This window comes from Saimiri boliviensis, chromosome 5 (genome assembly GCF_048565385.1).
Source record: "Saimiri boliviensis isolate mSaiBol1 chromosome 5, mSaiBol1.pri, whole genome shotgun sequence".
NCBI classification, from domain to species: domain Eukaryota; kingdom Metazoa; phylum Chordata; class Mammalia; order Primates; family Cebidae; genus Saimiri; species Saimiri boliviensis.
The window spans coordinates 5,532,251-5,544,492 of NC_133453.1; the positions used below are offsets into that span (position 1 = coordinate 5,532,251).

General features: G+C 47.3%; 1 pseudogene; it reads right to left on the reverse strand.

Moving 5' to 3' along the window:
• Nucleotides 1-2,638: 2,638 nt before the first annotated feature.
• LOC101029502 (nucleophosmin pseudogene) lies at nt 2,639-3,803 on the reverse strand (annotated as a pseudogene).
• Nucleotides 3,804-12,242: the final 8,439 nt, after the last annotated feature.

Consider the following 12,242-nt stretch of genomic DNA (forward strand, 5'->3'; position numbering starts at 1 on the left):
AACAGATTTACAAAAAAAAAAAAAAAAAAAAAGAAAGAAAGCCCATTCAAATGTAGGTGAAGGATATGAACAGACACTTTACAAAAGAAGACATATATGAGGCCAACAAACATATGAAGAAATGCTCATTATCACTGGTCATTAGAGAAATGCAAGTCAAAACTACATTGAGATACCATCTCATGCCAGTTAGAATGGAGATCATTAAAAAATCTGGAGACAACAGATGCTGGAGAGGATGTGGAGAAATAGGAACACTTTCACACTGTTGGTGGGAGTGTAAATTATTTCAGCCATTGTGGAAGACAGTGTGGCGATTCCTCAGGGACCTAGAAATAGAAATTCCATTTGACCCAGCAATCCCATTACTGGGTATATATCCAAAGGATTATAAATTGTTCTGTTATAAAGACACATGCACATGTATGTTCATTGCAGCACTGTTTACAATAGCAAAGACCTGGAACCAACCCAAATGCCCATCGATGATAGACTGGACAGGGAAAATGTGGCACATATACACCATGGAATACTATGCAGCCATAAAAAACAATGAATTCATGTCCTTTATAGGGACATGGATGAACCTGGAAACCATCATTCTCAGCAAACTGACACAAGAACAGAAAACCAAACACCACACGTTCTCACTCATAGGTGGGTGTTGAGCATTGAGAACACATGGACACAGGGAGGGGAGCATCACACACTGAGGTCTGTTGCAGGGGAACTAGGGGAGGGACAGCAGAGGGTGGGAGTTGGGGAGGGACAACATGGCGAGAAATGCCAGATATAGCTGATGTGGAGGAAGGCAGCAAACCACACTGCCATGTGTGTACCTATGCAACAATCCTGCATATTCTTCACATGTACCCCAAAACCTAAAATGCAATAAATATATTTTTTTAAAATTTTTTCCTACCAGGCTGGGTACGGTGGCTCATGCCTGTAGTCCCAGCACTTTGGGAACCCAAGGTGGGCAGATCACTTGAGGTCAGAAGTTCAAGACCAGCCCAGCCAACATGGTAAAGTTCCGTCTCTACTAAAAACACAAAAATTAGCCAAGTGTGGTGACAGGTGCCTGTAATCCCAGCTAGTTGGGAGGCAGAGGCAGGAAAATCGCCTGAACCCAGGAGGCAGAGTTTGCAGTGAGCTGAGATCATGCCACTGGACTCTAGCCTGGGTAACAGGGTAAAACTCCATCTCAAAAAAAAAAAATTTTCTTCAGCAATTTCTTCTACCAGATAGCCCAAGTCATCATTCTTAAGTTCAAATTCCACAGAACCCCAGGGCGTGGACACAAGGCAGCCAAGCTCTTTGCTAAGGCAACAAGGGTGACCTTTGCTCCAGTTCCCAATAAGTTCCTCATTTCCATCTGAGATTTCCTCAGCCTGGCCTTCACTGTCCAGATCACTATCAGCATTTTGTCACAACCATTTAACTAGTCTCTAAGAAGTTCCAAACTTTCCCTCATCTTCCTGTCTTCTTCGGAGCCCTCCAAACCCTTACAACCTCTGCCTGCTACACAGTTCCAAAGTCACTTCCACATTTTCAGGTATCTTTATAGTAACACCCTACTCTTTGGTACCAATTTTCTATATTAGTTTATTCTTGCATTGCTATAAAGAAATACCTAAGGCTGAGTAATATATAAAGAAAACAGTTTTAATTGCCTCAGGGTTCTGTAGGTTATACAGGAAGCATGGTGTCAATATCTGTGCCTATCAAAAAGAAAGAGGCGGAGAAGGAGGAAGAGGAGGAGGGAGACAGGACTAAGGAAAAGATAGGAGGCACTTAGAGAAGCAAGGAAGGAAAGAAGGAGAGAGGGAGTTAAGTCAGTCGACAAACATCGGCAAGGCATTCTACTTTAAGACTAAAATTATCTCGGCTTCTTTTCTGGTAAGCAAAATACACTCTGGTTGGTTTGTTTTATTAAAGGGTCTAAAAATGTGTTTCTTTCTTATACAGTTCACATTGAACAGCATTCTTTTTCTCACTGAGTATATTATCTAAACACAATTCTACCTCAAAAGGCCTAAATTATTTCCTTTAATTTCAAATTTAGTTTTTGGCCGGGTGCGGTGGCTCAAGCTTGTAATCCCAGCACTTTGGGAGGCCGAGGCGGGTGGATCACAAGGTCAACAGATCGAGACCATCCTGGTCAACATGGTGAAACCCCGTCTCTACTAAAAATACAAAAACTTAGCTGGGCGTGGTGGCGCGTGCCTGTAATCCCAGCTACTCAGGAGGCTGAGGCAGGAGAATTGCCTGAACCCAGGAGGCGGAGGTTGCGGTGAGCCGAAATCGCGCCATTGCACTCCAGCCTGGGTAACAGGAGCGAAACTGTCTCAAAAATAAATAAATAAATAAATAAATAAAAATTAAAAATCAAATTTAGTTTTTAATGACGCATTCACATAGCTCAAAATTCAGAAAGTAACGAAAAAAAAGGGATGCCTTTACCAGCTGTTTCTACTTTATTATTTATTATAATTTTTTTATTTTGAGATGGAGTTTCACTCTTTTTTTTTATATTAAAACACTGAGTTTTATTTCACATGTATATTTTAGTCTCCCCACCCTTTCCATGTCTGACCACCACTACTGTGTCCTATCATAACATTCCATACATACCTAAAACCAAGCCAAGGGGGGAGTTCCATCTCTAAAAACTACAGGCATTTTGGACAACACATTCTTGGCAATGGTATCTGGACAACATTTATCAAACACGGTAGGGAAAATGCTCACTCTGCATTATAAAAAGGACAGCCAGATAGCAACGGTTACAGAAATGAAATAAGACGGAAAATTTTTAACAAATTGTTTAAACTATTTTCTTAAAGAGACTTCCTCCACTGCCAGAGATCTTGAATAGCCTCCTGGTCAGTCATCCGGAAGCAATTCTTCACATAATTGATGAACTTGGCTTCCACTTTGGGAAGAGAACCACCTTTTTCTATACTTGCTTGCATTTTTGCTTTAATGTCTTCTACAGAACTAGGTCCTTTTGGTGTTTTAGGCGTTTTTTCCTGTTTTTTGAAGGATTCTTGTCCTTTTGATCTTGGTGTTGATTATGGTTTTGAGTCTTTTCCATTCTGATTTGACTTTTGTGCATTTTTGGCTGGAGTATCGCGTATAGATTTCTTCACTGGCACTTTTTCTTCAGTTTCCTCATCATTGAAATCATCATCATCATCATCTTCACCATCATCATCATCATCATCTTCATCTTCATCATCATCTTCAGCAGCAGCAAGTTTTACTTTTTTCTGTGGAACCTTGCTGCCACCTCCAGGGGCAGATCGCTTTCCAGACATACTTAAGAGTTTCACATCCTCTTCCTCCTCATCTTCTGACTCTGCATCTTCCTCCACAGCTACTAAGTGCTGTCCACTGATATGCACTGGCCCTGAACCACACTTCAATCGTAAGACCACTGGTGGTGTTATTTCAAAGTCCCCAAGGGAAACCGTTGGCTGTACAGACATTTTCAAAGTTGCCAGTGTTACTTTAATTGGACCGCCTTCGTAATTCATTGCCTCTGCTTCAACAATGTGCAACAAATCCTGTGCACCAGCCCCTAAACTGACCGTTCTTAAAGATAACTGGTGCTCATTTTCATCATTATCCACCTTAAAGTGATAATCTTTGTCGGCCTTTAGTTCACAACCGAAAAGATAGTTTTGAAGCCTCAGGGGGCTCATGTCCATGTCCATCGAATCTTCCATCGGGTGGCGACACGCACTTAGGTGGAAGAGAAGGCGGACGGAGATAAACGACGACTGCTCGAAAGAACAGCCACTCAGGACGGACTCACACCAGGGAAAAAGAGAGATGGAGTTTCACTCTTGTCACCCAGGCTGGAGGGCAATGGCATGGTCTCAGCTCACTGCAACCTCTGCCTCCAGGGTTCAAGAGATTCTCCCCCCTCAGCCTCCTGAGTAGCTGGGACTACAGGTGCCTGCCACCACGCCTGATTAATTTTTGTATTTTTAGTAGAGATGGAGTTTCACCATATTGGCCAGGCTGGTTTCAAACTCCTGACCTCAGGTGATCCACCGCCTCATCCTCCCAAAGTGCTGGGATTACAGACGTGAGGCACCGTGCCTGGCCCTGTTTCTACTTTTGAAAAAGAAAGAAAGAAAAGACAGCAGACAGCTGGAGGCAGGAGCTCACGCCTGTAATCCCTGCCCTCTGGGAGGTGGGAGGATCATTTGAGCCCAGAAGTTCAAGACCAGCCTGGGCAACACAGTGACACTTTATCTCTACCAAAAATTTAAAAATTCACCAGGCACTGTGGCATGCGCCTGTGGTCCCGGCTACTTGGGAGGCTGAAGCAGGAGGATCACTTGAGCCTGGAAGGTCAGGGCTGCAGTGAGCTATGATTGTACCACTCCACTCCAGTCTGGATAACAGAGCAAGACCCTGCATCAAAGAAAAAAGAAAGACAACCGAGGAATGTTTTTCCCCAACTTTTACTGAATGTCTTTGATTATTACTTGTCATTTGACCACAGAGAATTTAAAAAGACACAAGTGGCTGGCACGGTGGCTCACACCTGTAACCCCTGCACTTGGGGAGGCTGAGGTAGGTGGGTTGCCGCAGCTCAGGAGTTCAAGACCAGCCCAGGCAACATGGCGAAACCCTGTCTCTACCAAAAATACAAAACATTAGCAGGCATGGTGGCACATGCCTGTGGTCCCAACTACTCAGGAGGCTGAGAGGAGAGGATCTCTTGAGCCTGGGAGGGAGAGGCTGCAGTGAGCTGAGATCCTGCTACAAACTCCAACCTGGGTGGCAGAGTGAAAAAAAAAATACACAAATGAGGCTCTCCACCAGCGTTGGTCCTGGGAAGCTGGCCTCTGTCAGCACCAACCATGTCCAGCGCAGGATGAAACATTCAGGGTTGGACCATCGGACACAATCCACAATCCACGGGCAATTAGTACCTGAAGCCGGCACTGCATGACATGTTATGCTTGAAATCCTGAGCCCAGCACTGGGCTTGTCTTTTTAGTATATTTATGTGGATTTAAGTTACCTGATAGTCATCGACTCAGTATGGTTTGAAGAAAATCAGAGCCACTGACTCTCTAAGTCTACAGAGCATTTGCTGATCCCAGTAACTGTATAATTGTCAAATTTCCAATCTCAGAAATGACCCTTTAGACACACACTGATGGGGCAGGCTGTTGAACTTTTGCAAACAACACTAAACCCTCTGCAGAAATGGTGTAAAATACAGGCTTGGAGAATGAGCTGGTCCGCTCCAGGGGCCCCGCCTCCTGTCCACGCTGGGCACCGAAGAAGCCTGTCCAATCACTGCAATTTAGGATGCCATTAGCTTGTCAAGTGCTTTTCATCTCTTAAGGGCTGCCCAAGGACCCAGGGATAAACGAAGAATGTTGTATCTTTTATTCCATTATTTTAAGGATAAATTACTGCTTAGCCAAATTTTCTTTTTTTTTCTTTTTTTTTTTTTTTCTGAGACGGAGTTTTGCTCTTGTTGCCCAGGCTGGAGTGCAATGGTACGATCTCGGCTCACCGCAACCTCCGCCTCCTGGGTTCAGGCAATTCTCCTGCCTCAGCCTCCTGAGTAGCTGGGATTACAGGCACGCGCCACCACGCCCAGCTAATTTTTTGTATTTTTAGTAGAGACGGGGTTTCCCCATGTTGACCAGGATGGTCTCGATCTCTTGACCTTGTGATCCACCCGCCTCGGCCTCCCAAAGTGCTGGGATTACAGGCGTGAGCCACCGCGCCCGGCTGCTTAGCCAAATTTTCTATGTGCAGATGGGATATTCAGAAACCCCTGTGTTTCGATGATGGCAATACTGCATCTGATTTCTAGGATTTCAGTATAGTTTGGAAACATCAAAATCCTTTTCAAACTCCCGGATTTGCCTTGAAATTGTTTATGCCTTTCTCTGTTACAACAGAAATTAATTTCACTAAATTGCTAAAATAAGGCTGAGAATCTAGAACCCTGCGGAAGACTGCGGAGGGACTATTGAGATTCATTTTCAGAGAGGCCTGCAGGTGGCGCCATCAGCAAACGGTCTCACCCTCGCTCACCAACCTGCCCTCCCCAGAATTCAAAACGGAGGAAAACAGAAGATCTCAGCTCACATGCAAAAGGGGAGGAGAGCCCGGAAAACTACAGATTCGTAAACTATCACATAGAATCGGGCTCCCATAATAAAAAATTCAGTAATTAAAATATCGATTATGGAATTGCCAGCTTCCTTTGTATTAAATATGTGCAGTTTATAGGCAATGTGTTTATAAATAAATATAATTTTCAGTCGACTCTTTTATGATGCCATAATAGCAGCCCAATCCTCATCTGTGTGTTAAACGTGTTCTTTAACAAAATTATACATTTACTATAGCAATGCAACTAGCCGGGTTTTCAGCCTTCCTCTAATTTTCCAGAATGGTACTTCTGCAGTCCTAACATTCTTTGCTTAATCACTCCAATAAAAAGAGTGGATTTCTTTGTAATGCAATTTGTAAGCAATAAACATGATTGAGAATGCAGGATTTGCTGTCGACTATGTTTAACGCAGGGTTTTAATTTGGTGGGTAATTATTCATTTCGTAGACACTTTTCCCATTCACATTTATTTTCCCTGCTCTTAAGAAAGTTCGTAAGTTTGGAGAACCAGGGTTTTGGCGTATTTGATGTAAGTCAGAGTTTGATACAGATGTTATCGCAAGAGAACATTTTTTTTTTTATCTGCTAAAGACAGGAGGTCACATTAACTCGTAATACAGACACATAAAAATGTGATTATGGGTTCTAAACAGAACGCAGTAGGCTCCTAGTTAACACAATGAGATTTCTAGGAAGTGATGCATAAATTCTTCAAAAATGACACATTTCTCACGTTCCATTCCAATTAAATTACTGAGGCAGCTAACAGCCATGAGCACAAAGTACTGGATAAAATGAGGGTTTGCTTCTTGTAACTGTGTCTCTGTGAAAGTATATTTTTATGAGAAGCAGTTAATATTAAGCTATTATTTTTCAGCTGTGCTGGAAGGGATGTCTGGAGCCTTTCTTGTCGCACTCTCCCCAGAAGAGGCTTCCCCTTTGTTTCTTGGGTTTGCTGATAAGAAAGAGGCGCTGCTCCCCCAGGTACCGCCTTCACCTGAGGCTTTGGAGTGAATGGGACCAGCCCAGGAAGGGGTCCCCAGCGCCAGTCCCCAAGGCTGGGTCTAATCGCTGCCCAGAGGCCCTCGGCCAGGAGATTCAAAGGCGGGAGTCGCCGACCCGCCCCCCCGCTCCGCTCCCTTACCCGCAGCACCCAGCCAGGATGGGCGGTGCGGGGCTGGCCCCCAGTCACGATCCGCGAACACGCGGGGCCCGTCCTTCGCGCCGAGCTCAGGCCTCAGAGACACGAGCGCCCCGCGGCTGCATGGCATGGGGTGGCGGGGGTCGGGTTCCGACAGCCTGCGGAGGAGCCCAGCGCCGCGCGGGCCTGGGGGGGGCGCGGGGGTCCAGCCCCTCCCTCCCCAGCCCCACGCGCCGCAAGAGGGGGGTTCCGCCGGGAAGGAGGCCAGAAGAGCCTGGAGCCGCCGGGCGGGGTGGGACGGGAGGGGGCGTCGGAAGACAAAAGGATGTGAGGCTTTAAATTCAAAAAAAGATGTTTTGAAAGCCTCGCGCTGGGGTTTGAAAGGCGCTGGAGGACGGCTGCAGAGCGATCCCAATCAGAAATGCGATTTGAAGTCCTAATGAACTTGATTGCGTGAACATTTATAATCCCCCATGGCCCTAAATGAAATCAGATATAATCAGAAGATACAGGAAAGGGAGTGTTTACAGCCGACGCCGGGCGGCCGCGGGACGGGGAGATGCGGCCCCGGTATTGATGTCGAAAATGATGGATAACGTGGGAATGGCAAATATACTATTTGTCTAATGGCTCGGCAATTAAATTCCCCTGTAAATGACCCATGCCTCATTTCATCCTAATCTATGGAATTTTGATTGAATTCGTCAGCTCTAATTGAAAAATACTGCACTTTAATGTCTGCATTGCAGTTTCAGGACGAGAGTGGTTTTAATGAGACAGTGCCCCCATGACCCGGGAATATTTGAGACTTTTATTCGGAATCTAAAGCCAGGAGATTGCTCGACTGAGCCCTGAGATTTCCTCTCCTGTATCCACGTCCATCCATCTCCAGGCGCGATTTAATAAACGCACCTGAGGATAAATGCGCCCCCGACCCTCGCGCCGACGCGGTACCCCAAGGGCGCCCCCTCCTCGGGATAAGGACCGGGGGGTCGGGGCGGCGCGGGGGTCGGGGGGCTCAGAAGAGGGGCCTGCCCCCTCCCCCGGACCCAGCTCATCTGCTCTCCCTGCCACCCTGGCCCCCAGGCGCTGTCGCAGACCCCAGCCTCCGCCTTCCCTAGGCCAAACCTAGGCGACCTCCCTGGACGAGGAGGCCTGGCTGCCTGCCGCCCGCGCACCCCACGCACTCCGAGAAAGGCCCGGCCCCCAACGCGTTTTATATGCAAATAGCGAGACGAAGCCATCCCTGAGAAATTAGCTACTTGCTGAAGCATATTTACTAGATTGAAATGAGTTAAAGAGAAACATTTTAAGTCGTGCAAACGAGATAATTGGGCCGCATTAAAGCTGGGGATGTTTGCTCCTTAAAAAAAAAAAAAAAAAAAAAAAACCGCGTGGGGAGGAGGAGAGCGGCAAAAGCAGGTGGAGAAATGAAACCCCGGCTGGTCAGAGACCGGAAATCCGGGAGCGCACAGGACGGGTTCCCGCGGGGGTCTGGGAGGGGAGACCCCCAGCCGGGGGGACCTGGAGGCAGCGCCCCGCCTGCCCCGGAGCGCGCGGCCAGTTCCCTCGTTCCAAGGGGCCGATCCCCACCGCGGCCCGCAGGGGGCGCGCTCAAGCCAGGGTCCCGCGGCGAGAACGGGGCCGGTGGGAGCGAAGGGCTAGCCCAGCCCTCTGTCCTTGGCTGGCAGTTCGCGTCCTGCCCCCAGCTGTGCCCATCCCCGCTCCATCTCCTGCGAGGTTCAAAACTCTGATGGCATGGGTGGGTAGGGTGGCCCTGGGGAGACGGAGCGTGGGGGGGAAGCAGGAGGCCTAGATGCACGGGTTGCCTATCCCTGGCCCACAAGAAGAATGTAACTGAGGTTTTTAACACATATTTAAAGTAAAATAATCGAAAATGGCAGAAGAGCCTTCTCCCTGGGAAGGCTGTGCCTGGCGCCCTGGCGATGCCCGACGGTGCTGAGAGCAGACGGCAGAGGGATGACTCGCCAGGGCGAGGGACAGTCTTGGCGCCTCTCTCGCTTCGTGCAATGGGGATGCCGCTGCGCCCACCCAGGAGAGGTGCTCGCAGGCTCTCCCTTCCCGGGGAGGCGTCCTGTGTTGTGAAATGTCACACTGCATCCTGCTCCATTGTATCGCCTCTGGTCTGTTTTTAAATGTTCCAGAGGCCAGGTGCGGTGGCTCACGCCTATAATCCCAGCACTTTGGGAGGCCGAAGCAGGTGGATCATTTGAAGTCAGGAGTTCAAGACCAGCCTGGCCAACATGGTGAAACTGTCTCTACTAAAAATCCAAAAATTAACCAAGCTTGGTGGTGCACACCTGTAAGTCTAGCTATTCAGGAATTCCAGCTACTGAGGCAGGAGAATTGCTTGGACCTGGGAGACAGAGGTTGTGCCACTGCACTCCAGCCTGGGCGCCAGAGTGAGACTCTGTCTCAAAAATTAATTAATACTAAATAAATTTGGTCTCCAAAATCTGGTGTCCAGAGGCTGCCCTCTCACGGATACCCTCACTCCAAGAGAGCACAAGCTTTCACCCCTAGCTGGCCCGCGCTCCCCAAACGCCCTGCAGCCTGCCCTCCCTCCCCTGCAGATGCCCTCCCAAGCATCCTCTCTGGGCCAGGTGCCCAGCCCACGTGTGCTACACGATTGAGTTCAGTGCCCAGTGACCACAACAACTCTTGATACACGCACTATATTAATTATCCCCATGTTTGGGACACAGGCCGCTGGTGGAGGAGAGCGGGGACTCTGCCCACTAGACAAATAGAACTGCAGAGGCCAGGGTGGACTCAGGGGCAGCCCAGGACCCTCAGGCCCAGACGTCCGAGGGCTTCCTATCCATCCCCTTTCAGGACCGGCTCAGGGTGAGGCAGAGCCGGGAGAACCTCACATGGCTTCTGTAAGGAAGCCGAGGTGGGTTTTCTAAGATCACCTTCAAACTCTGACGCTGTTTCTTAACAACTTCAGCAACCCGGGAGGTCTGATCTTTTGTCCCCATCGTTTGTGTCAAAGGCTTCTCGGGTGGCTTGGGTGTTTAAAATGAAAAGAAATTAGAGAAATTTTTCCTGTCCAACTATAAGCATGAGAAAGACATACCCCTCAGCCCTTCTGACCCCTGGGGATGGACAGTCCCATCCGACCCTGGATCAGAGCCCAGCCTCCACCGCGGATGCCATTACTCACGTGGTGCATAGGGGGCGCTCCGGGGGCTGAGCGCCCTGCACACTCAAAAGGCTCTTCAGGCTGCTAATAGTTCAGAAATTGTGAAGCCTTAAATAAAACTGTTTCCTGCCATTCCCTCATTAAATATAAAATCTATAATACTTACTTGAGTTCTGTTTACAGATATGAAATAAACTTGTTAGTTAAAAATATATTGCCGGGCGCGGTGGCTCAAGCCTGTAATCCCAGCACTTTGGGAGGCCGAGGCGGGTGGATCACGAGGTCGAGAGTTCGAGACCATCCTGGTCAACATGGTGAAACCCCGTCTCTACTAAAAATACAAAAAATTAGCTGGGCATGGTGGCATGTGCCTGTAATCCCAGCTACTCAGGAGGCTGAGGAAGGAGAATTGCCTGAACCCAGGAGGCGGAGGTTGTGGTGAGCCGAGATCGCGCCATTGCACTCCAGCCTGGGTAACAAGAGCAAAACTCCGTCTCAAAAAAAAAAAAAAAAAAAAAAAAAAAAATATATATATATATATATATATATATATATATATATATATAGTAAAACTACATTACAAAGTTCACTACAAAGTGTGAATCTTCAAATAACTTACAATATGAGGAATGAACTAAATGTGAAGCTTTTTTAGTTAGAATAAAGTTAAACTCTAAAAAGTCTCTCATCTCTTAAGGTTTCCAGGATTTTCTTGTTTGTGCTTTAACTGGGTCTACAAGAAACGTTGAGAACAGGGGGAGATTGATTAACAGCCAAGAGATAGACTAGGAATGTCACAGTAACATTAGATTCTAAAACACTCACCTTCATAACATAGGGAGATGGGGAGAGAACGAGGTTGGGTAAGTAGAAGAAGAAGAAAGTCCTTGAACTCAATGAAGGCATCAAAGTTGGTCACATGCTATCCAGTCCAATCATCGTCATTTTCTGAGCCATGATCAATTTCAGCTCTTTCTAAAGTTTCAGTGTTCATTATTGTCACAGACTTAGGGAACAGGTTTGTCCAGGTAGAGACAAGACAGATAGCTTCTGACTTTGGGTTAGTTCCCATACTAGCTTTTCTCATATGCCCAGAAGGAGAGCTGGGAGGAGAGGTCCATTCACAAAGTCGCTGTCAGCAGTGGCTGCTGTGCTGTGGCCTGGTCACACTAGGCATGTGACACACATGGGACCCCCCCAGAACCAGCCCCCAGCTCCTCTTCTGGTGTCAATGGCTGTGTCCCCTGCAGACAGCAATTGCCCGCCTCCAGGGTGGGTGTAAAGGAACCACAGGGAAATGACACGGGGTCCTGTGAATGACTTTCCCCTGCAGGGGTGTTTTAAAGTCACTGTGCAGAATAAATACCAGATAGTGAAGTCTGAACATCTTTTCTTTTACTCTGTATTCATCATTTGGGGGAAAAAATACGCTACACACACACACACACACACACACAGAGAGAGAGAGAGAGAGAGAGAGAGAGAGAGAGAGAGAAGATGCCAGGTGCCCCATGCAAAATGTTTTTATTTCCTACAAAACCCAGAAATGTCTTCTAGGAATTTCTAAGAGACAGCATTCTAGATTCCAGCAATTTTCTGGATTTTTCCCACTGTGACTCAAAGAATTACTCTACTCATTCCCTCAGTTACCCATTTAATTCACACGCACTCTAGCAGTTGTTGGTCACTAGCTGGAAATACTTTGGGATCTTTGGATTTGTTCTCTGACCTCACTCTTGGTTCCTTCTTTTTCTAAAGCTTGGAAACTTCAGGCC